The sequence below is a fragment of the Pseudorca crassidens genome, chromosome X (genome assembly GCF_039906515.1).
Source record: "Pseudorca crassidens isolate mPseCra1 chromosome X, mPseCra1.hap1, whole genome shotgun sequence".
Classification (NCBI taxonomy): Eukaryota; Metazoa; Chordata; class Mammalia; order Artiodactyla; family Delphinidae; genus Pseudorca; species Pseudorca crassidens.
In genome coordinates, this window is record NC_090317.1 from 108,045,838 (window position 1) to 108,070,010 (window position 24,173).

Consider the following 24,173-nt stretch of genomic DNA (forward strand, 5'->3'; position numbering starts at 1 on the left):
CTTTACACTCGGGTGGGCAGAATGTAATGCCATGGAGTGATATTAGAGATATAATTAAAAGTTAAAAGTAAAATATGAATGGGTCGCATCTTTATCAAAATGTGATAAAGAATACAAAAAGAAAAGGACATTTGCAAGGGCAGAAGAATCTACTAACAAGCTGTGTGATCATGGACAAATAACTTATCTTCCCTGAACTTCAGTTACCTGATCATAAAATTATAAGGATACTTAACCTCATAGAGTTGTTGTGAGAAGTAAATAACATCCTGAAATAAAAACACTTCCTAATGGACAAACTGTTACATAGTATGTTTTATTGATGTTACCATTTTCTGCTCTGATGGTTTAACGGCTTAGATTGTCAACCTCACTGCATCTCTTGAATCTTCACACTTATGCCTGATGTTCTTCCACATCCTCTTCATTCTTCATAATATTTTCACTACTGGTTAAATATGGAATTTATATCAAGGTCACCACTTTTTAAAAGTTTAAGCTCCTTTCCAGCAACTCATAAAATAGATAAATCCTATAGCTCTTTATATTTAATCTCCTTATCCTACTGCAAATATAGCCCTCCTCCAATTCTGTTCTGCAGATCCAACTTTTCATTTTTATAGAAAGGCTCAATATGAATAGAACACTCTTTCTGGGAGTGAAGTCTCATACATTTTGATATTAAGTTACACTTGCCTCATATTATCGCCAGAAAGAGCTGCCATTGATGTGAAGGCCTCCCTAGATGCAGCAGTAGGGAGATAAATGAATGAATGAATGAATGAATAAATAAATAAATAAATAAATCACCACATCACCATGAATGAGGGCTTGTTATTAGGTCTGCTCTCTTAGTTTTAGAGGAATGAATCACCAAGGGGATTCTAGAACTGGATAGTTAAATATTTGCAGATGTCAACGTAGAACAGACATTTTGAAATTCAGTATTTTCATTAGTATGGGTCATATGTAAAACACTTATCCCTAGTCAGAGGGGAGGTGGAATAATTACACAGGATACTTTGTAACAGTCAGCTGTCAAAATACTTTTCTGCCAACACTATAAGATTATCTCTCACGTTCTTCTCACATGAAACAACTGTTACAAAGTACTGAAAATGGCTCTACTGTATACATGATTTCCAGCCACAAAATCTGCTTTTTCCTTAAAAGTCCGTTATGATAATAGCAAGCAAGAAAACAAAAGGGAGAGAGAACTCTTATGGAATGGAGGAATTCAACCATGTTATATTCAGTCTTATCAGGATGCAGGGTTTTCCCAAATTATTCTTCATACATACATGAAGAATATCATAATGATTAACTAGACATCTTTTCCTTGAGTGCTATCTCAAAGCTACAATTTATGTAACAGCACTGTAATCATTCCCACTCTCAAAACCCTTCTGTTCACTAGCCTATTGAATACAACAGTAATTGACCACCTTGGTGACTAATTTGCAAAAGCTATTACATTGCTTCTGGCTTCTAGTTTTCTTTATTAATATGGACTTATTTGGTATCCAAATTGTACAAAGCATCGCTACATAATTTGACTTTGCATTTACTGATGTTTTTATTTACCATTTATTAAGTCTATAATGTATAAAGCACATAACATGAATAAGTTATTAATCTGAATTGTGGCTTTGGGTATGTTAGTTTCTCATTTGTCGAATAAAAGTCTACATGAGGGCTTACATCCTTTCCCAAAATTCCAAAATAATATTATTGATAATATCATTATGCACGTTATATTTCCCTGATCTATGGGTGCATTATTGACAGATTTTACACAGAGATATTCTATGTTCATGTGCATGTGTGTGTGTCCTCTATATCTACCTATGATTTACCTCTTTCCCTTCACTAATAAAAATGTTTCAGTGGTAGTGTGAACTATTCTCCTCACTTTCTCAACACAGGCCCATCCCTTTCTCTACTATGGTCTGAGTTTCTTCACTAGTATTTCTCAGAAAATGTTGTTACTAGAGTTGTCAATAACCTGGCTTTCCTCCGTTATCTGGGTTGAGCACAATATGAAATTTTAATTTTATTTATGTCCATTCATCTTGAGTTTTTATCAGAGCATATTTTCCTTTTGTGCCTCGATTCATTTTCTCATTTCCCCTTAAATACCGGGATTTCCTTAGGTTTTTGTCCATTTTATTTGTTTCCTCTTGAGCACTTTTATGTTAGCTATTCAGAATGAAAAATTGCTGCACCCCACTGATGGGTCCAGTTGTGTGCTAATGGTGTACAAAATAACAGGGTAAATGTGGCACTTTTTAAAAAAAATTGAAAAGTATGTAAATTGTTAATGAGTACAAGCCAGTGGTGAAAAATCCCCACCTATGAGCCCCAGCCACCCTGAAGCCAATCCTGGGGGGCAAATCCTATCACTAGGTTCTTTGTTATCCACAGGAATTGGACCAATTAACACCCTCAACAACAGCGTCTGAGAGGGCCTGTTTCCTCATACCATTAGCTAACATGGTAAGCTATGAAGTGTTTTCATCTCTGGCAATCTAATAGGTAAAGATATGGTCTTTTATTTTTGTCTTAACTTGCATTCTATTAATTGTGAGGTTGAAGATTTTTTCATATACTTAAATAGCTTTTGTATTCCTTATTTTGTGACCTGTCATCTTGACTTTTTACTTCTCCTGGGTTAATGATCTTATTTTTATTAATTTGCAAGAGATTCTGAGGTCAAACTCTAAGATGGGAAATACTGAGAAATGATTTGAGACCAGGTATATTAGAGCACTGGTTACTGGGAAATCAAAAGAAAGGGGTATAGAAAAAGCACAGGACCAGAGGTGTTCATCCCTTCTTAGGAAGAGTGAGGTACCTTCGAGAGGAAACATGAGCTTCTAAGACTTAGTGGTGAAGGGAAAAAAGGAACTGACTGAAGGTAAAGGGCTCTAATGAACGAAGACTGTGACAAAGAATCAGAAGAAATTAAGACTTGTGAAAAAATGTAAAATTTGTTAAAAATACCACCACAACCACCAACATTAACAATAATAAAATCTATGTATCGTAATGGCAGCAAAAGGAGGTGACCTTAAAATATGAAATCAAGTAAGCCACGCAATCTCCCTACCCTACCCACTTCAAAGTGTCTTCTTTTGCTGGTTCGGGGGAAAAAAGGCCAAAAAATGAGAATCGATTCAGCAGCTGAAACCATTGCAGAACACATCTGCACACGTCCAAATCCACACTTGCACAAAGCAGAGGAAAAATCTAACTTGACACTCCAACAGGAATTTTATACTTAAATAAGCATTGCAGAATTGGAATCATAAACTTCTTTTTTTAACTTCAAAGATAAAAGAACAAACAACATGAAGTATGAAACACGAGCTGGTCAAACTCAGGAGAAACGGAATAAATGAGGATTAAATTACAAAGTACCTATGATAGGCAGAATTGCTAAAATGGCCAGTGAAATATGGCCCACTCTAAATCTCAGAACATATGAAAACAATGAGTTACCACTCCTGTCATTATAGTACGTTATGTGGCACCATAACTTAAAATAGGGACTATTATCCTGGATTATCCACGTGGGCCCTTAGAAGCATAGAATCTTCTCCAGCTGGTGACAGAAGAGGAAGTCAGAGGTGCGAAAAGCATAAACAGGATTCAATATGCAATCACTGGCTTGAGTATGAAGGAAGACACTTGCCAAAGAATGGGAGCAACTTTTTTTTTTTTTTTTTTTTTTGCAGTATGCTGGCCTCTCACTGTTGTGGTCTCTCCCGTTGCGGAGCACAGGCTCCTGATGCGCAAGCTCAGCGGCCATGGCTCACCGGCCGAGCCGCTCCGCGGCACGTGGTATCTTCCCGGACCGGGGCACAAACCCGCGTCCCCTGCATTTGCAGGCGGACTCTCAACCACTGCGCCACCAGGGAAGCCCAGGAGCAACTTTTAACAGCTGAGAGTGGCCCCTGACAGACAACTGGCAAAAAAAAAAAAAAAAAAAGAAAATTTAATCCTATAACCACATCTGAGTTTGACCAACTACTTGAATGAGCTTACAAGTGGATTGTTCTCCAGATCCTCCAGTTAAGAAGCCTAGCCCAGGCAAATTTGATTTTGGACTTCTGAGACCCTAAACTGACACTGCTCTGTGTTCTGACTTGCAGAACTATGAGGGGGAAAACAAACAACAAAAAAAACAGGTGTTGTTTTAAGCCACCAAGTTCGTGGTAACTTGTTATAGCAGCAATACAAAACGAATACAGTTCCGGAGGGAGAAGAGGTATATCCACAATTAACATAAGATCATAAAGGATAGAATAGAAAAGAGACACGAAAACAAAGTAATACAAAAAGCTTTAGAAATAATATGATAGAAAAGGCAGCAAGAGGGCTTCCCTGGTGGCGCAGTGGTTGAGAGTCCGCCTGCCGATGCAGGGGACACGGGTTTGTGCCCCGGTCCGGGAAGATCCCACATGCCGCGCGGAGCGGCTGTGCCCGTGAGCCATGGCCGCTGAGCCTGCGCGTCCGGAGCCTGGGATCCGCAACGGAAGAGGCCACAACAGTCAGAGGCCCACGTACCGCAAAAAAAAAACAAAAAACAAAAAGGCAGGAAGAGATTATCCGACATACTTATAAGTGAAATCCTTGAAGGGAAAAAAGCAAATCAAAGAAACAGAAGAAACATTTTCAGACAATGATTCAAGAAAACTTTGCTGAAATAAAAGTTCTGAATTTACATATTAAAAAAGTAATAACACTGCCTCGATTCCTAAAAAACATTTTTTGCGTTTACCTTGCACAACTGCACAGACTGGATATGGACGCCTGGCCCGACTCTCCAGTAGGAAGTACAGGTAGGAGAACACGAAATGCAGGCCAAAGGACAGCCCACTGCACAGGCACGCACAGCACGCAGGCGCACGCACAGCACGCAGGCGCACGCACAGCACGCAGGCGCACGGAAGCCCGTCAAACCCCCACGTCGACTTCCGGCTTAGTCAGGATCAAGGACGCAAGGCGAGGCCAGACCTATCTCAGAGGCTGCCGCCCCTATAGATACAGGTATTTTCAGAAACTCACAAGAATTTTGTGTAGCACTTCCTTGGAGGCGGGTTTCTTGGTGTCCGTACTGAAGTTAGGCTGGTAGTTCCACTGTGGAGTTGGGGCAGCTTGCAGAACTACACATCCATATGAAAGACGCGATTTTCACCCGCTTCGTCAATAACAACGTTTTCTCTTCTTTTAGGGCCCCTATTTTGTACCAAAATGCAACAATCTCTAGAAAGAGCTTTGGATCGTGCAGAGTATGTCATTGCAAGTGCCCAACAGAGACCTCCAAAAAGGCAATACTCATCTAATGGGGAAAAGTCTCTGTATGAAAAACTTTATGACATTTATGTTGAAGAATGTGAAAAGGAGCCTGGGGTTACGGAGGAATTAAGAAGCAATGTGAACCTGTTAGAGAAGCTTCTTAGGAGAAAGTCATTGCCGTGTTTGGTGGTCAACCTGTACCCAGGAAACGAGGGCTATTCGCTGATGCTCAAGGGGGAAAATGGATCATCTGCAGAGACCATTCGACTGCCCTATGAAGAAGGGGAATTGCTCGAATACTTGGATGCAGAAGAATTACCTCCTGTTTTGGTGGATTTCCTGGAAAAGTCTCAGGTTAACGTTTTTTATTGTGGGTGTGTCATAGCAGAAATACGGGACTACAGGCAGTCCAGTGACAGGGAACCTCCCCATTACCAAAGCAGGCATATTCTCTTACGTCCCACGATGCAGACTTTAGCCTGTGATGTAGAGGCCATAGCCAGCGATAATCAGAATTGGACCCAGGAGGACAAACTTTTGCTTGAGAGCCAACTGATCTTAGCTACGGCTGAACCACTGTGTCTAGACCCTTCTATATCAGTAGTCTGCACTGAAAACAGACTGCTCTATAACAAACAAAAGATGAACACTCTTCCCATGAAAAGGAACTTCAAGAGGTACTCTATGGCCTCTCTGAATCGGCAGCAGGAGCTGTCTCGTCCCCCTCCTCCTGAGCTAAGAGCCCTGACTTCCTGCAAAAGAATAAGAAAAAGTAAAACAGGTGGGAATTATGGCCTCAAAACTTTTAAAACAGGAAGTTGTGTAGATGTGTGGAAACAGACACCCTGTGACTTGGCTGTACCTTCTGAAGTGGACATGGAGAAATATGCTAAAAGGAAGAAATCTGTCAAATATGATGACTCACAATCAACAGTCTGGCCAACCCATGAGGTACAAGATGGTTCTGTATTTGGGTGTGAAGAGGGCAGTCAGTCCCAGACAACTAAGCTGACCTTGCAGTCGCTTAATGATCCACTTATCTCTGGAAAAAGGAGCTCCCATAAAAAAGTCAGACGTGAGAGACAGCTGTCTCCCCCGCAATCCTCCACAGATGAACATTTCTATAGTTTCGTGCCAGGGCCAAAGACTGATGTGGGGAGGGTGGTCAGTCAGTCCAAGGAATTGGTCCAAAAGAGCGCCCAGTGTCCAGTGCAGGTATCACACAGCTCCAGTGACTCAGCTGGTCTCAGGCAACCTTCTCCAGGGAAAGCACCAGAACAGCCTAAGACTGGGTCAGTTCAGTCTTCAGTGCCAGACAAGGGAGCCAAACATCCACCTCCACCCATCACACTTCCCTTGAAATCAGGAAGGAGATCCAGTGGTGACAGTTTCACTTCACAGCAGGCAAGCAGCTCTCATAAATCTCCATCTCCTGCTTCTGCTCCTAAGCCACCAAGTCCTTCCCAGAAATTCTCTGCGGAGGTGAATCGAGTTAGCTTGCTTCCTGCCACGGCCCTGTCCACTGCGGGCTCATCACAAAGGACCCAAGTTTTGGCCATATCATCTGGCCTCAATATCATCGGAGTGGTGTACGCTGGTCAAGGATGCCAGGCCTCGGGGAGAGGCTCCAAGCCCATGCAGGACTCTACCACCAGGGCCACAGCTCCTGCAGGAATCATGTTCCATCAACTGCCCACAGGGATCAGACCTGGTCACCTGTCTACAGGGAGCAAGCCCAGCCCCTTGCCTGGAGGAATCGAGCTTGGCCACCAACCAACAGGGATCAAGCCTGGCCCCCTACCCACAGGGATCAGACCTGGCCACCTGTCTACAGGGAGCAAGCCCGGCCTCCCGCCTGGAGAAATCACTCTTGGCCACCAACCAACAGGGATCAAGCCTGACCCCCTGCCCACAGGGATCAGACCTGGCCACCTGTCTACAGGGAGCAAGCCCGGCCTCCTGCCTGGAGGAATCACTCTTGGCCACCAACCAACAGGGATCAAGCCTGGCCCCCTACCCACAGGGATCAGACCTGGCCACCTGTCTACAGGGAGCAAGCCCAGCCCCTTGCCTGGAGGAATCGAGCTTGACCACCAACCAACAGGAATCAAGCCTGGCCCCCTACCCACAGGGATCAGACCTGGCCACCTGTCTACAGGGATCAAGCCTAGCCCCCTGCCTGGAGGAATCACTCTTGGCCACCAACCAACAGGAATCAAGCCTGGCCTCCTACCCACAGGGATCAGATCTGGCCACCTGTCTACAGGGAGCAAGCTCGGCCTCCCGCCTGGAGGAATCACTCTTGGCCACCAACCAACAGGGATCAAGCCTGACCCCCTGCCCACAGGGATCAGACCTGGCCACCTGTCTACAGGGAGCAAGCCCGGCCTCCTGCCTGGAGGAATCACTCTTGGCCACCAACCAACAGGGATCAAGCCTGACCCCCTGCCCACAGGGATCAGACCTGGCCACCTGTCTACAGGGAGCAAGCCCGGCCTCCTGCCTGGAGGAATCACTCTTGGCCACCAACCAACAGGGATCAAGCCTGGCCCCCTACCCACAGGGATCAGACCTGGCCACCTGTCTACAGGGAGCAAGCCCAGCCCCTTGCCTGGAGGAATCGAGCTTGACCACCAACCAACAGGAATCAAGCCTGGCCCCCTACCCACAGGGATCAGACCTTGCCACCTGTCGACAGGGATCAAGCCTAGCCCCCTGCCTGGAGAAATCACTCTTGGCCACCAACCAACAGGAATCAAGCCTGACGCCCTGCCCACAGGGATCAGACCTGGCCACCTGTCTACAGAAAGCAAGCCCAGCCCCTTGCCCAGAGGAATCAGGCTTGACCACCAACCAACAGGGATCAAGCCCAGCCCCCTGTCTACAGGGATCAAGCCTAGCCCCCTGCCTGGAGGAATCACTCTTGGCCACCAACCAACAAGGATCAAGACTGGCCAGCAGCCTGCAGGCCCTCAGCCACCAAATGTGCTGCTTGCTGCACCACCGGCTCCTTCTCAAGGATGTGTTCAATTTATTGTTAAAAATGCTCCCAGTCTCAGGCCCTTAGCTCTACTCCAGCTTCCACCAAGCTTACTCATTTTGAACACCCAGCAGCAGTGCTTCTGCCACCCGATTCCACAGCAACAACTTCAACAACCCGCAACTTCACATCCTCAGCAGCCAGTGCCACAGGCTCCTGCACAAAGTTCGGTCAGTCAGAGAACGGACTTACCTGCTCAGCAAGCGACGGCCATTAACCTCAATAAAGTGGAGGGTTTTCTGCAGCCCCAGGTAGATGTGTTGTCTCAGCTGGGCTCTGCCCAGAGCCACCCAGGGCCAAACCTCCCTCAGCAGGGATCTCAGCTCTCCTCTGCCTTGCAGCTGCAGCCACAGCCTCAGCCAATACAGTTCAGAACCTTGCAGCCCTTAGTGGCTGTGACAAGAGTAACAGCCCAGACAGCTCAGCCCCTTCCACCTAGTGAGCATACAGCAAGCCAGTCAGAAGGTAAAATGAAGAGAAGCAGACCAACCCCTCCAAAGCCCTGAGTCTTGCATTACTTTTTAATCTTTTTTAAAACAACACAAGAGTATTGGATCAAAGGGTTTCTAAGTTTTCACTCCATTTTGGTGTTTAATGTCTCAGTATTTTACATTGGCAGGTGTACAAATTACACAAAAGCACAACTCTATGCGTTTTTTTTTTTTTTTTAAATGGAAATGATTTACTGAAAAACAAAAAATGGGCTATGGTGCTAACCACCATGTCAGAATCCCACCTCTGCAATTTACTGACCTCAAGCCTATTGCCTGACTTCTCTGAATCTCCATTTCCTTGTTTATAAACCTGTAAATAGTTATATCTACTTCTTAAGTTTATTGTCAGGGTTAATGTAAGATATATTAAATATTGAAATTCAAGTTAACTTTAAATTAATAAAATATTAAATATTTGAAAGAAATAAGCATAAGTACTTAAGCTGAAAATAAACTATCGTAATAATATTAGTGCAAATGATAGTTTTGTTACGTTATATAAAAGTCAACTTTATGATCAATGGCAAATATGCCATAGATGTTTAATTCCTCAAAAAAAACCCCACACACCAGACTTAAAAATAAGCAAAAATAGGGGCTTCCCTGGTGGCGCAGTGGTTGAGAATCTGCCTGCCAATGAAGGGGACATGGGTTCAAGCCCTGGTCTGGGAAGATCCCACATGCCACGGGGCAACTGGGCCCATGACCCACAACTACTAAGCCTGCGCGTCTGGAGTCTGTGCTCCGCAACGAGAGGCCGCGACAGTGAGAGGCCCGCGCACCGCGATGAAGAGTGGCCCCCGTTCGCTGCAACTAGAGAAAGCCCTCGCACAGAAATGAAGACTCAACACAACCAAAAATAAATAAATAAAAATAAATAAATAAGCAAAAAAATATATATTTATATATGCATTTCTTAGGTTTTCAAATTAAATATATGTAATTAAATATTTATTATATATTCCTTAGGTTTTCAAATTATATCTTTATTATTATATATTATCATATGTTTATTCTTTAGGTTCCTTATATTTATATATTCCTTATTTCTTTTTTTTTAAATTTATTTGTTTAGTTATTTATCTATTTATTTATTTTTGGCTGCTTTGGGTCTTCGTTGCTGAGTGCGGGCTCTCTCTAGTTCCAGTGAATGGGGGCCACTCCTCGCTGTGGTGCATGGGCTTCTCATTGTGGTGGCTTCTCTTGCTGCAGAGCATGGGCTCTAGGCACACGGGCTTCAGTAGTTGTGGCACGAGGGCCCGGTTGCTCCGCGGCATGTGGGATCCTCCCGGACCAGGGCTACCCATGTCCCCTGCATTGGCAGGCAGATTCTTAACTGCTGCGCCATCAGGGAAGCCCTCCTTATTTCTTATAGTTGTATATTTCTTAGGTTTTCAAATTATACATATAGGTAAAGATTTTAATCCTTTCTTAATAAACAGTAGCTTTTTACTCTAACTAGATGCACTACATGGTGAGTTCTCTCTCTGTCTGATAAATCTAAATGAATTAGGCATTTGTAATTCGTTCTTCAGTAATTGAGGGACGATTTGGATATATAACTCAATATCATTTGCCAGACAATATTCTTCAAATGTATTATTCATGTGGTGCTTATTATTTTGCAAACACTTCATAGTATACAAATGCACCTGCTGTCTGCCATTCATCTTGCTCCTCTATTCTGTCTCAATTATTTTGTCTCCATCAGACAGGATAATAATCACAAGAGAGACAGGGTAAAAGTTTCTTGACTTGTAACAGATGAGTGAATAAAAAATAAGTTTAGATAAACTGAAAGAAATGACAACAGGGAATTATAGGGGAAAGAATGAATAATTGTGATATGAAGATATCTTTAAATATATATGCTAATTGAAAAAATTATTTCTGTAGCTCCTAAACAATATATTTTAGGATAACAATGTAAGGTAAGAAACTAAATGACTAGTTCAAACACCCTCCCCCAAAAAACCCTGAGTAAATTCATACATGTGGAAAATACTTTTAAAATATTTTATATGTAAGTGTAAAGATTTATATCACTCAAAAATATCATCTTCCTGATTTTCTGGAAGGTTGCTTGAAAAGAATGGAATATTTGAAAATATCAGAAAAATATATTTGTTAACAGTTATTTTTGTTGAAAGACTTAATTTTATTGTAATGATATTTGCTATTTGAGACATCCCCTTGGATGACCGGTAAACATCTTTCATTTAACATGTCCAAATATGACGACATTCATCTTTTTCCTGATCCTATTAGAACCTTTTCTGTTTGGTGTTAGAATAATTCACAAAGTAACTGAATTAATTACCAAGTAATTTTAAATAACTTAAAAAATAGAAAATCTATCTGCATACGCTTCTTATCCCTAACTGTTTCTACTCTAACTTTGAGGGATGCCTAGAGAAATTCTCAGGCTTCCTTCTTAATAGCTGAACAATCACCCACCTTGAATGAGTCCTGACACTAGCAAATGGATTAATGATAAAATATTTTCATCTGTGACATTTCTGACCAAGTCACACTCCTTTGCTTAATATACTTCCCTGAATCTGCACACTCTGTGGAATCAAATTCAAACTATTTTGTTTAGCTATACAAGGTCTTTTTAGACCAGGATTTGTCTTGTATCTCTTTCCCAATCTCCTACCACTTCCCCATTCACATCTGTGGCTTTGGCAGTACTTAACACTTGGTGCTCCCAATGTGCCGTGTTCATCCTCACCTCCATGTGTTGGTGGAGACCCTCAAGCAGGAACTCCTTCCCATTCTCTGCTCATAGCTTAGTACTCAGCCTAAGTACCACCAATCTGGATCTGGGTCTACTTCCATATCATCCTTTATTACAGCACAGTTCAAACGATTTCACAGGATTATTTGTGAATCAAATATGGTAGTAAATATTAAAAAAGAATTGAAAAGGTAAATTAATATAAACATCCTTTTCAAATTTTTGTTTATTTTTTCAAACATAGATTGTATGACTTTGCATTTACTTATATAGCATTAGTACTTTTACTTGAATGGTTAAAATTTTACTATATATAATTATAATCATATGTAATGTACATTTATATTCTCTAACTCTGTGTTGAATGTCACAATTGTCTTTTTAAAACATCAGAAGAATACTAAATGAGAATTATTACTTATTTAAATATAATTTAACTTTAAACAGAGATTATGATGATAAGAAATAAGAAAATTAAATAAAGCTTTTTTTTGTTTTCTTGGATTTGAACCAAGAAAATATTCCTGAATTCACAATTCAGTCATAGGTCATTCTGACGAACTATAACATGTTTCCTTCTACAAAATTCCAAGGCTAAACTAAGGAACAAGAAGAAGACAAACCAGTAAGATACTCCTTTTTATTTCAAATCACCTCATTTTTGGTGCATTTATGTTTCTTAGAAGTTTTGAATTCTGGGCATATACCAATGTATGCAAATAAGACAATGTCCTCCTGTCTTTGCTTCCCTGTTATTGTCACGTGATAACAGCCTGATAGTCTTATTAGATGTTTGGGATGACAGGACTTAAAAACGATGTGGTGGGAAAATGGGAAGTTGTTCAGTAAGTAGTTTCAGTTTTGTAAGATGAAAAAGTTATAGAAATTTGTTGTACAGCAATGTGAATATACCTAACACTACAGAACTTATACTTAAAAATGGTTAAGGTGATAAATTTTATGTTTCATGTTTTTTACCACAATTAAAAATTTAAAACAACAATAAAACTGTGGCATACAAAATACTTCATTTTCAGGGTCCTTAGGGGAACCTCAGTCACCTATGGGTTCACAGCCCTGTTGTTAAAAGCACAAACCTCTGAAGCCAGCCAGTTTTAATTTCAAAACATGGCTTTGCCACTTACTAGTTGTGGGGCCATAGGTAAGTCACCTAACTTCTCTGTGCTTCAATTTTTCCATCTGCAAAATGGAGATATTTCATAGGACCCTTTTCACACAGTTGTTATAAGTATTAAAGAAGATAATATTTGTAAGCTGCTGAGACATTCCACAAAGTAAATTATCCAGAATGACTGAAATGGAGGAGTTATTCTCACCAAATTTAGAGGATATGTTTCAGATGATCTAACAATATAGGCTATCTGGCAAATGTGAAATCCCTCTGATGAGCAATGGGGGCCACCTGGAAGTGGTGCTAATTCTCCAATGCAAATGAGTGAGATCAGCATTATCGCTGATTTATCAAATGATGTGGTTATCAGTTTTCTGACGCTGTGGACACAGCCAACAAATGGTAGTTGCTAATGCAAGCCCCAAATCAAACATCCCAACAGGAGACCTTCTGAATTGCAAATTAAGTTGCCTCACCCATGCCCCACTCCACATAGCCTGCTTCAGTGTAGGTGGCTGAGGACTTTATGTATTTAATGACTGATGATTCACCTATAAAGAGAGGGAGGAGGCCAGTGACCACCCAGTGTTTCAGAGTGGAAAGAAGCCTGTGGGTACAATTGTAGGCACCAATCAAAACCAGTAGTGCCCAACTCCTCACCTAAAATGCTTAACAGTAACTACGATGGGGTTGCCATACTTCGCATTCATTCATTCACAAATATTTATTGAGCACCTATAACAGGACAGACGATGTCAAAGCCCTAAAGACACAGCAATAAATGAGACAATGCCTTTCAAAAGCTTACAGCCTAGTACATTAAGAACAAGTAAATATTAATAGAGAAAACTCTAGCTTGGCTTTCAAATCGGATTGATCAAGCACAATTCCTGCATTAACCTTCTAATTTTTAAAATTATATTTCAAGACTCTATGGCATTCAATGGTAATTTTAAGAAACTTTGCCAATTAGGATTTAAAATGGAAATAGCAAAAGACTTCCAGATGTAGTGTTGACATAATATCACTTTTTTATCACTTGCCCTCATTTCAGCTTAATAAGCTCTCTTGGCTCTCATCTTTCAGTGTTTAATCCAAAGCAATTAAACTGATGTGCAAATGCCATCTCCATTGCTTTAAGAGTGACACGTAACACAATTTCATTATGATAGGCAACTGGAATGTTTGTAGAATGATCAGCTCATTTTTATTTTTAAAAATGTGCTTTTCTTGCAAGGTATGCTTGTAAATAAAATGTCCACACACACATATTTTACTTGATAAATAACATGTAGATAATATTTGTCTTGTATACTGAACACAAAGTCCATACCATGTGGTATTTCTATTTAAAAGCCTGCTATTCTTTTGCTTAGTCTCTACAGAAATGAATATTTTAGCTAATGAATTATATTTGCAAAAAGTACAGGATAAGCAGAAAATGAACAAAGTGTGTGTGTGTGTGTGTGTGTGTGTGTGTGTGTGTGTGTGTGTATTGTTTAAGGTAGTCTTTTACGATTCAGTTCTAATTAGGGAATGAGAAGGTTATAGTGCAAATTCCAAATACACTTTATTAGATTCAATTAGTTAAGTATGCGTGGTATTAATAGTCCCAGTTCTTCACTCCTGCCTGTACCCATACCCTTGAACCTGTAACCTCCACTCTGAGTCTGAGTCCACCATGTAACTTGCTTGGGCCAATGGGATCTTAGAAGTAATGAAGCAGGGGCTTAAATCAGTACTTACACATCTCTTCTTCCTTTGTTGCACTTCTCCTGTTGACGTGAGAACACACCTGAGCTAGCCTCTGGAGGATGAAAGTCTCACAGAGTTAGATTCTAGCCACCCCAGTTATTCCATCTGAGGCCATCCTAAGTCAGACAACAAGTAGCTGACTTCTAAAGAGGAAGTCAGCCGTAGCTGGCTAGGTTTAGGACATAGTATGCTTTGTCATCTCTGAGAGTCATATTTTTATCATCATCAGTTGGAACAAATGCATTATGTTGGATGGTACATATCACTGTCTTAAGAAGGAACAGATTTTCCATTAAGCATTATTGATATATATTCAATAACACCCTTAAATACTCAATAGGCTTTAGAAACATACTCTGTTAAGAAGAAAGATGTATCAGAATTTGAGCATTTCTTAAAAGGAAACATTTTTCAATTAAAGGCCTTAGTCTAGTAGCTGAAAAAATATTTGACAAATTAATATTCATAATTCAATAAATATTTATTGAGAAACTATGTGTTACTCATTGCCCAAAGTTCTGAGATACAAAATAGGATTAGCCTTTGGACTTTAAGTGTTATGCTTGGTAAACTCAAATTTTAAAAATCCTAATTCAACCAAATACTATAAACAACAACAACACAAAAATGAGCATTACAAAATTTGTTTTGACAGAAATAATTTTAAAATATTCAATTTGTATTTATGCCCAAAAAGGAAACAAAAATATAAAAGAGTGAAATATGTGAGCTATAATTAATCTGAACTTTATTTTATTTTAATTCTGACTCCTATAATTATTTTGTGACTAATCTACTCCATGGGTAACCCAAGACTTACATGGCTAAGAAACATTTAAGTGACTCTAAAAACCTGCAGTTTTAGCATGATCCCAAGACACACAGTTGTCCAATTTACCAAACCTTAAATCACTCCCATTGGGAGTGTTTAGGGTTTAGAGTATGGGGCTAAGGTGAGGTTGATAGGGTTTAAGTCCAATCTCCAACATTTATTCACTGCCTGACCTCAGGTCAGTTATTTAAACTCTTTAACGTATTACTATAAACATTTTTGAAATTCCAGAGTTGAACTACACTGAATATGACCTTTTAATGTTGGAATTATTACTAGCTAACAGATATAGTTTTGTTCCCACTGATTCTATAGCTCCATGACATACTTTCTTACCTATAATAAGAATCTAAAATGAAAAAAAACAATTTTAGCCCATTAGCTTAACAGTTTACCTCACACACTCCTTTTGACTTTGATCATCACACCTAAATTTACAAACAAAAATTTTTCTGACACCCAAAAAGAAATAAATAATTATCTGGGGGTGATAGCTTTATGCTACAAATGTTTCCCGGTTGTAATCACTGGAGTACATGAAAAAGAAAAGTATCTTTAAAAAATGTATCTGACAAAGCTAACTAAATTGTTGGAATACAGATTGCTATTTATGATTATATTGTCTACTTCTTACATTCTTCCTAGAATTCTTCACACATTGTATGCATCCCTTGGGTTCTTCTCATAGCATTAGATATAAGATACACAAATTATTAAATACAGTTACTGGGTTAATAATGATTTTCTAAATCCCAAACTCTGCACAATCATTAAAGTTATAATCATCATCATGACTTATCTTTTAAAGAAGTGTGGCACTGTGGAAAAAATAATTCATTGTTTATTAGAAGCACTGAGATTGAGCACCATCTATATCAGTGTGCTGATTGATTTGGCAAGTCTCACTCCTCTGAGCCTCTTTGCTCTCATGTATAAAAAGTGAATAACAATATCTGACCTAACTCATAGGCTTGACATGAGGATCACAGTTAAAATGCACATGAAAGTAAATAAAAGTGGAAGACATTCATAAACAATAAAGTTACGCATTACTAATTTTCTATGAGTCTCAGTTTCACTTATAAAATAGCAATAATAATTTCTAGCTCACAGGATTTTCTGAGGATTCAATAGAAAAATACTTAACATGCAAAACACCATAATGCCAGAGACAGAGGAGTAGCTCAATAAATAATGGTGGTTGTACAACTTTAAACATTTAAAACAACTTAGAAATTTGGAGATAAAGTATTATTTACATATATTATACTCCATAATATAATCACATATTATACCCTTTTTCATGTGTAGTAAACTGTTCCGAATGAGAAAGAATAGCTGGAGAAAAAAAAAAATCTGACATGAGAATAATACGGTGAGACTTTCTCAGATTCTTAGACGTTCTCTGATTCTTTCTATTATCTCCAGATGAAAAAAAATTATAAAGTATCAGACGTCATATTATTAACTTTCCATTTCTCTGTTGTTTCTAGGTATTGGTTTGATGAGTAAATGTACCAAAAATATTCTTTTGAGGCCAAAAGATCCTTTGTTATAGATAATATCTGATAAGTAGTTCTAAGAAAAGAGAAGACTACACAACAGCCCTGATTCATGTGGTCAATACTCAAATATTCATTAATTGATTTCTTCAAAATCTGAATACAGGTTAGAATTCTCCAAGATTAACATGGGCTCCTGTGCGTCTAATTCCTCCATCATTCCTTCCTGTCTAACCTCTTTTAATCAGTTTAAATCCCATAACTCCTTCCTGGCTTCATTTAATTCCCTGACAATCTAAATCTAAATCTAAATCTAAATCAATCATCTCAATACCCATGAGTTTCTCACTACATCTTTTTATTTCACCCAATTTTCCAAGTCCTGACTCCTTCTTCAAAGTCATGAATTCATTCTTAAATCACACAACCAAACCATCCAGACGTTTTATTTAAAGATTATTTTTTTGTAAAATCCCTATCATATTAATGAGAGTACTATTTCAAGGTGCTTAAGATTGATAGAAATTGTCCAAAGGAGAAAATTAAGTTAAAATGTAGATTAGAAATAAAGCTGACAGCAGCAAGAAAGCAAGGTCAGAGAATGAGAATTATGTCCTAGAAATCTGAAATGTTAAATAGAAAATCTGGTTGAGAAAAGTCCTATATAAGAAAGAGTGGGGAAGTTCTATTTCTAGTAATATGGCAAACTAGGTTATTTGGACCAAGAAATGAAAATAAGTAAAAATACTAGATTATTTCCCTCAAAATGAAATAGTTCATAAGGATGCTAGGCCAAAATCTAAGTAAAACCAGAGCTCAAAGAATTAAGTGGCCCACTGAAGACATTTTCCTGGGGGCATTACTGAACTCAGTAATCTCAGTAACCACAATCTTGGTTTAATGGTGGCACAGGTCTGATAGCCTAGGGATTGGGGGTTTAATCAAATCTCAAATTGGAGAGAACCCTCATCCAGTAAAGCTAAGGCCTACAATCATTAAGAAAATGATGAAACATAACTAAACTTGACCCTCTCCAACGTCTTACACATCCTTAAGGTAGATCTATAGCACAAATTCATATTACTTACATAGTTCCCCCAAAAACCTCAAGCTATGAATTTCATTTAATTTATAGTGATCCCAGAGTGATCACACCTTAGGCACTTGCCAAGGCAAATGGAAATCCTTTCCAGAAGAGTTCCCCTTCATCCTAGGCCTCAGAGAATCCCCCAAAATAATATTCTAAGGAAAATGATCAGCTCGTTGAAAAAACAGACAAACAAAAACCAACTAAGCACAAAGGGGAAATAAAGTGCCTTGAGCAAGAATCATGAGAAAGAATAAAGAGAAGCTATCTCTCCACTCTCTGTAGTGAAACTACAGATTTAAAGTTACCAACCAGCCATTTTAAAACAAAGAAATAAAAGACAAACATAAGCATATATAGATATTTCTGTATCTGTCTATAAAAATTACCTAACCAATTTAAAATAAGACAACTCTTAGAACTTCTAGAAAAGAAAATATAATAAATAAAATTAAAATCTCAAGGGATAGGTTTAATACCACATTAATTACAGCTGATGAGAAAATAGAAGTGAAACATACATGCAGTGATGGAGAGGGGGTCAGTCACTGAAACAGGGGAGTACCCACCATCTCCCAAATATCCTTCTTTACTCAGGGTTAGCCATGACAAATTGGTAGTGGAATACTCTTTATAAATGGGAAGGTTCTTGAGGGTCACAGATGATGCTAGGTCAGCTTTGGTAGTAGTACAGATGTAAGGACACCAAGGCCACATATTTCTAGATTGCATCCTTGGCCTTGATCATCCTTAAAATGAATGTTTTGCTGCTTATATAAAGGATAGGAAGAAGGTAGAGCAAATCAAAATCTACTTTTAGAAAAATCAAAAACAAAACAGATGCTCGCCATATATATGTTAGAAGTTTCTTCCCAAGTATTTAATTATACAGTTTTCTTTTCAATATGAAAATGAATTTAAATAGCATAAAAAGTGATTTTTCTAAACTGTAATCAGACTTTCAGAGAAAAATAACAGCCAAGCACTTATTGTGTACCCAACAAGGCACCAAGTGTTTTATGCATATCATCTTCTCAACCTTCACAATATCCTAGAAAGAAGAAATTCATATCCTCCTTTGACACTTAAGGAAACAGATTCTGAGGAGAAATAAATTGAAAATGATGGAACAGGATTTGAACTCAGATCTGCTGATTTAATAGCTCAGGCTCTTAACTAAAAATAGTGTTATTTTATATAAAAATAAATTCAGGTTAAAAGAGCAGTGTCATTTTATTTTAAGAAGCACTTTTTACATCTATACCACTTCAATGACATTTCCCCCAAATTCCTTCTCTAACTCTGACAACTTACTATCAAACTAGAAGAACCCTGCTAGGTAAAAGGATATCCTGAATATAAGTTGTTTACCATTCCACAGTGTGAACAATGTCGTAAGTGGAGATCTATGAGGCAACTTGATAAATATGATTGATTTGAGATCTAAAGAATCACATGGGTTAGAGTAACATCAGCTACAACAAGGCAAAATGTAACATCACTTAAGGGAAGAGGCTCCACTTGGTTTCACAGCCAGCTGTAGAGGATTAACAGACACCAGTGGCAGCATGCTGACTATGAGCCAGTTGGGGGGATGCAGCCAAACTGATTTCAGCTAAAATTTGTTTTTAAATCACAATATTTAGACCAAGGGAGGGGTTCGTCTTGCTCTTCTCTGTGGTAGTTAGATCAAAGAAGAATGATGTGATTGGAAACTGTGTCGTATAAATCACTGTGAGAACTAGAGATGTTTAGCTTATAAAAGAATATAGGAGTGTAAGAAGTAGGAGATGTGACAGAGGCACACATGTGTCCCCAGGCATCTGTCCATAGGGAGATCCTAATGATTCCCATCAGGGATTTTAAAAATTCAGTTTTGCACATTAGATTTATTGAGCTTAGAACCCACTCAAATTTTGTTTTGTGTTTTCTCTAAGTTTATTTATATCTGGGAAAACTCTAGCAAGGATCACAGCCAAGGAAGGCATTAAGATATTAAATTGCCTCTGAGCACCATTTACACTCCCTGCTTTACTGGAAGAGTAGCCTAAACAGGGATGTTACAGCTTTCTTAAAATATCAGAAGAGCTTATGTAAGACTGAAGAACTGCAATTGCTCTAGGGTAGGGTCCGAAGACAGAGAACTTGGCTCAAAAGGAAAGAACTTTGATGAGCTCAAAATAAAGAAGGAATTTCAAACTGAATGGTGCAAACAAAAATGCCTGTCTCAGGATGTCATGGACCCAAAGTTCAAATATAGGATAGACGTCCATTTGGCAGATATGGGGAAAAGGCACGTGAGAAGAGTTCTTAGGATTAAATGAGCTACACAGTCCCCCCTCCCCCATCCTGAGATTATTTTAGACTAAAACTCCCAAATCTCTTCCCTTTCTTTAACTTTCTCCTGAACATCTAACCTCATTTTCAAATACTTGTTTGAAATAGTCATTCTCAAAATTCTTCTAGTATCTTACATCCATTCAGTTAAAGACCAGAATATATCATCTGCCCAATTTCCTGTTTTTATTCTGCTACCACATTATCCTAGTCATCCAAGCAGGCAACCAGCCATTATGGGCCCCTCCCTTTTCCTCCTCAATCAGTTGCTAAATCATGTAAATTCTGCTTTACACAGTCTCTCACATCCACCCCCTCCTTTCCAGTTCTTTCCCACTACCCTAGTCAAAGCCTTCACTATTTCTCACTTAGGCCATTTGGTAATGAGCTGTTAACTATTATCCTTCCCTCTGACCTCACCTCCATTCTATTTATCTAATATATGACAGCCAAATCAATTTTTCTTAAAAGTAGGCTGGATGACACATCTCCCTCTTCGAAATTCATTACCTCCTACGGAATTAATACAACGCCCTCACAATGGGATATGATCTAAAAGCTACATGGAACCTTTCCGTTCTTGTTCTCACTGTGATCATAGGTGCAACACGCTCCATTTCTGCCAAAGCTTTTGATTTTACATCCTTGGATGTTCTATCTAACTTAGGTAACATTAATTCCTTGCCTGGACTGTGCCTGTCTAATTTTCACCTTTGTAGTCAAAACTCATTTCAGGGGCTTCCCTGGTGGCGCAGTGGTTGAGAGTCCGCCTGCCGATGCAGGGGACACGGGTTCGTGCCCCGGTTCGGGAGAATCCCACATGCCACGGAGCGGCTGGGCCCATGAGCCATGGCCGCTGAGCCTGCGCGTCCGGAGCCTGTGCTCCGCAACGGGAGAGGCCACAACAGTGAGAGGCCCGCGTACCGCAAAAAAAAAAAAAACAAAACTCATTTCAAACACTACTTACTCAAAGACATCTTTACATGTGTGATTACTCTCATTTATAATCTTTTATACCCCTTTGTTTACATGTTCTTTAGGCTATAATGTAATCCGCTTTGTATTGTAAGTATCTGCACACCCAGAAGAATTCACCCCGTTATACTTCAAAAGCCTCAAGCAAAAGGACTGTTCCTCGTCATTGATGCTCTGTAGCATCTGGCACAGTGTAACTGTTCAATAAATAAATATGAGATAGACCAATTAATACTGCCATTTTCCAGTATATGCATTTCACTTTTGATTTTAACTTGGTATTCTCATAAAAATTTGACAATAAGTGTATAATGCATACACAATCATCACCGCCAGTGGACACACCTGGCAAGGTGTACTCCCTCCTGACAGTCAACAGTGGAAGTTTAATATGCCCTAAGGAAAGTAATTCACTAAATCCATCAGCTCTTTTGGTCAAAAGGATATATCACATTTGCAAATCAACTGTCTGCTTAAAACTCCTTTCCTTGTGAACATCTTTTGGGGGTGTTTACTTTATATATATATATATATATATATATATATATATATATATATATACACACACACTATATCTATATATAATGTTTCTATATCTATTTATAATGCTTACTTTGCTCAGACATTGTTCTAAGTGCTTTACAAAATATAACTCATTTAATTTTAACTTGCAATTTCCTATGTTAACTCCTTCAATCCTTCAATTCAGGGATGATGCTAAAGGTATCTTTTATGATGCCTGCTTAGCCACATACCGTTTTAAATGAAACTGCCCCACTGAGAGCACAGATTCAAGCTCAGCTGGAGGCAACTAAACATCCTTCCTATTCCTACCACTCTATTCCCGCCTCCCTTCCCCACCCACAAATCCCTACAAATGAGGACAAGTTGAACAGTGATGAGCACTGTAGAGGGTAGAATAATGGCTCTCCAAAGATGTCCACATCTTAATCTTCAGAACCTGTAAATATATTACCTTACATGGCAAAAAGGACTTTGCTGATGTGATTAAATTAAGAATCATGAGATGATTAGCCAGGATTATCTAGGTGGACCTAATCTAATCACGAGGGTCCTTATAAGGGAAAGAGGTAGGTGTTACTTTAATACTGACTATACTGGGTAAGGACCTTGACACCAGTACAAAAGAGAGAAGAAATGGAAATGGGTCTGTTCTTCACTGGAGCCTTTTGGGGTTTAAATCAAAGTACTGAACTGGCCTCAGTAAACAAAAAGGAATATATTTTGGTGATAACCCAAATAGCCAGAAAGTAACATTCCTATTTTAGAGGAAATATTAAAAGCACAGAGAAAACAAATATAAAACTCTTGCTAATTATCCATGTAATTGAGTTAATATTCCATAGTTGTTGGACTACTATTTGTAATGTGACTTAATGATTCAAAGAAATTGTCATATATTATGACACACACATATTCATATATACACCAATTTCTACTGTACACCATTCACAAAATAAATTCTAGACGGATTATACATCAAAATGCTTTTTTAAAAAAGCTATAAATGTACCAGAGTTTAGATTCTGATACTTGGGATAGGGAAGGCTGGAAGGCTTTCTTAAATAACATATAACAAGGCAGGGGGGTGGGGGAACCATGAAAGATAAGATTGATATATTTAATTTATAAAATTTAAAAATTGTCAACTTAAACAAAGTAAAAAAGATAAACAACACACTCTAAGAAAATATCTGCAATGTATAAAATCTACAAAGGATTTAAAAGAACAGGCTATGAAGAGGCATTTCAAAAAGGAGAAAGACAAAAGAGCCAGTAAATATATGAAAACCTGAACTCACTAGGAATCAGAGAAACACATATTAAAATAACATGGTAGTAGCATTTTCTCTTTTCAATGCTTCTAAAAGATAGGGGGCCTATGAACTCTTACAATCTGCTGGTGTGAAAGTAAATTAGTACTGACATTTGGAGGGCAATTTTGCAGTATCTATTAAAGTCAACAATGCTTGTACCCTATGACTATCAGTTCCACCTCCTAGTATCTACCCAGAGAAATACTTGCTTATCTGTACACAATGAAGCATAATCATGGATTATAACTGAAATATTGTTTGTAATGGTAGAACATTTGGACAATCCTAAATATCTACCAGTAGGGCAATGATTTAATACAATTTTTGTGCGCTCTGTGAAATATTCTTCATGAGTTAATAAGCCTATATATACTGACATGGGGAAACGTTGCAGATGTATAAAAATGATCTACAAAATGATTCATACAATTTCAGTAGAAAAACAAACAAACAAAATCTGATTGCTTGTGCTCTGGAGAAGTTAGAGAATAGAGATGAGTATTGGCCAAGGCAGACTAATACATTCTGTGTGTGTTTTATTTTTTAATTTTTTTTTACAGTAGGAATGGATTCATGCTTTACTTGTCTACATAAACTATGTGGAAATTATAAATACTTTTTAAAAAGGAAAGTGAATCAAGGCAAATGTCTATGTAAAATGAATACCTAGATGAGTGAATAGATGAATGGGGTTTTTTAAATTTTCCTTTCCTGTGCACAAAAAATATATTTCATGTTTATGGCGATAGAATTTAATTCCAGAGATGAAAATATGGACTTAAGTGTGGCCAAAAATAAGCCACTAAGAATGAACAATTAATTTTATTATTTTTTAATTTCAAAGACATATGGCCTTCTATTCTTACTCATTTCCATTGAATTACTTTTCTGGTCATAATGAAATGACCAGGTCAACCGCAAAAGACTAAGTGAAATCCCAGATCAGTGAAACTTTTTGAGCAGATTTACAACTTGCATTTGGGAACAACAGAAAGTAATACATTACTGAATAATGAAAACATGGGCATAAAAATGGAACAGTTTCATATGCATGGCAAAGCTTTGAAAATTTTGCACTTCATGCAAAGTGTGCTAATAAATGTCAATTTTCGTACTGTACTTGGCATCCTGTTCATTTGC

The 24,173-nt window shown here is 38.6% G+C and overlaps 1 protein-coding gene and 1 pseudogene across 1 annotated transcript in view; one reads left to right on the forward strand and one right to left on the reverse strand.

Annotated features, from left to right (window-relative positions):
* The window catches only part of IL1RAPL1 (interleukin 1 receptor accessory protein like 1), a 1,336,730-nt gene that overhangs the window by 593,356 nt on the left and 719,201 nt on the right, over positions 1-24,173 (reverse strand). The gene's annotated exons all lie outside the window — the stretch shown is intronic.
* Positions 5,257-8,847, forward strand: LOC137217279 (transcription factor SPT20 homolog pseudogene; annotated as a pseudogene).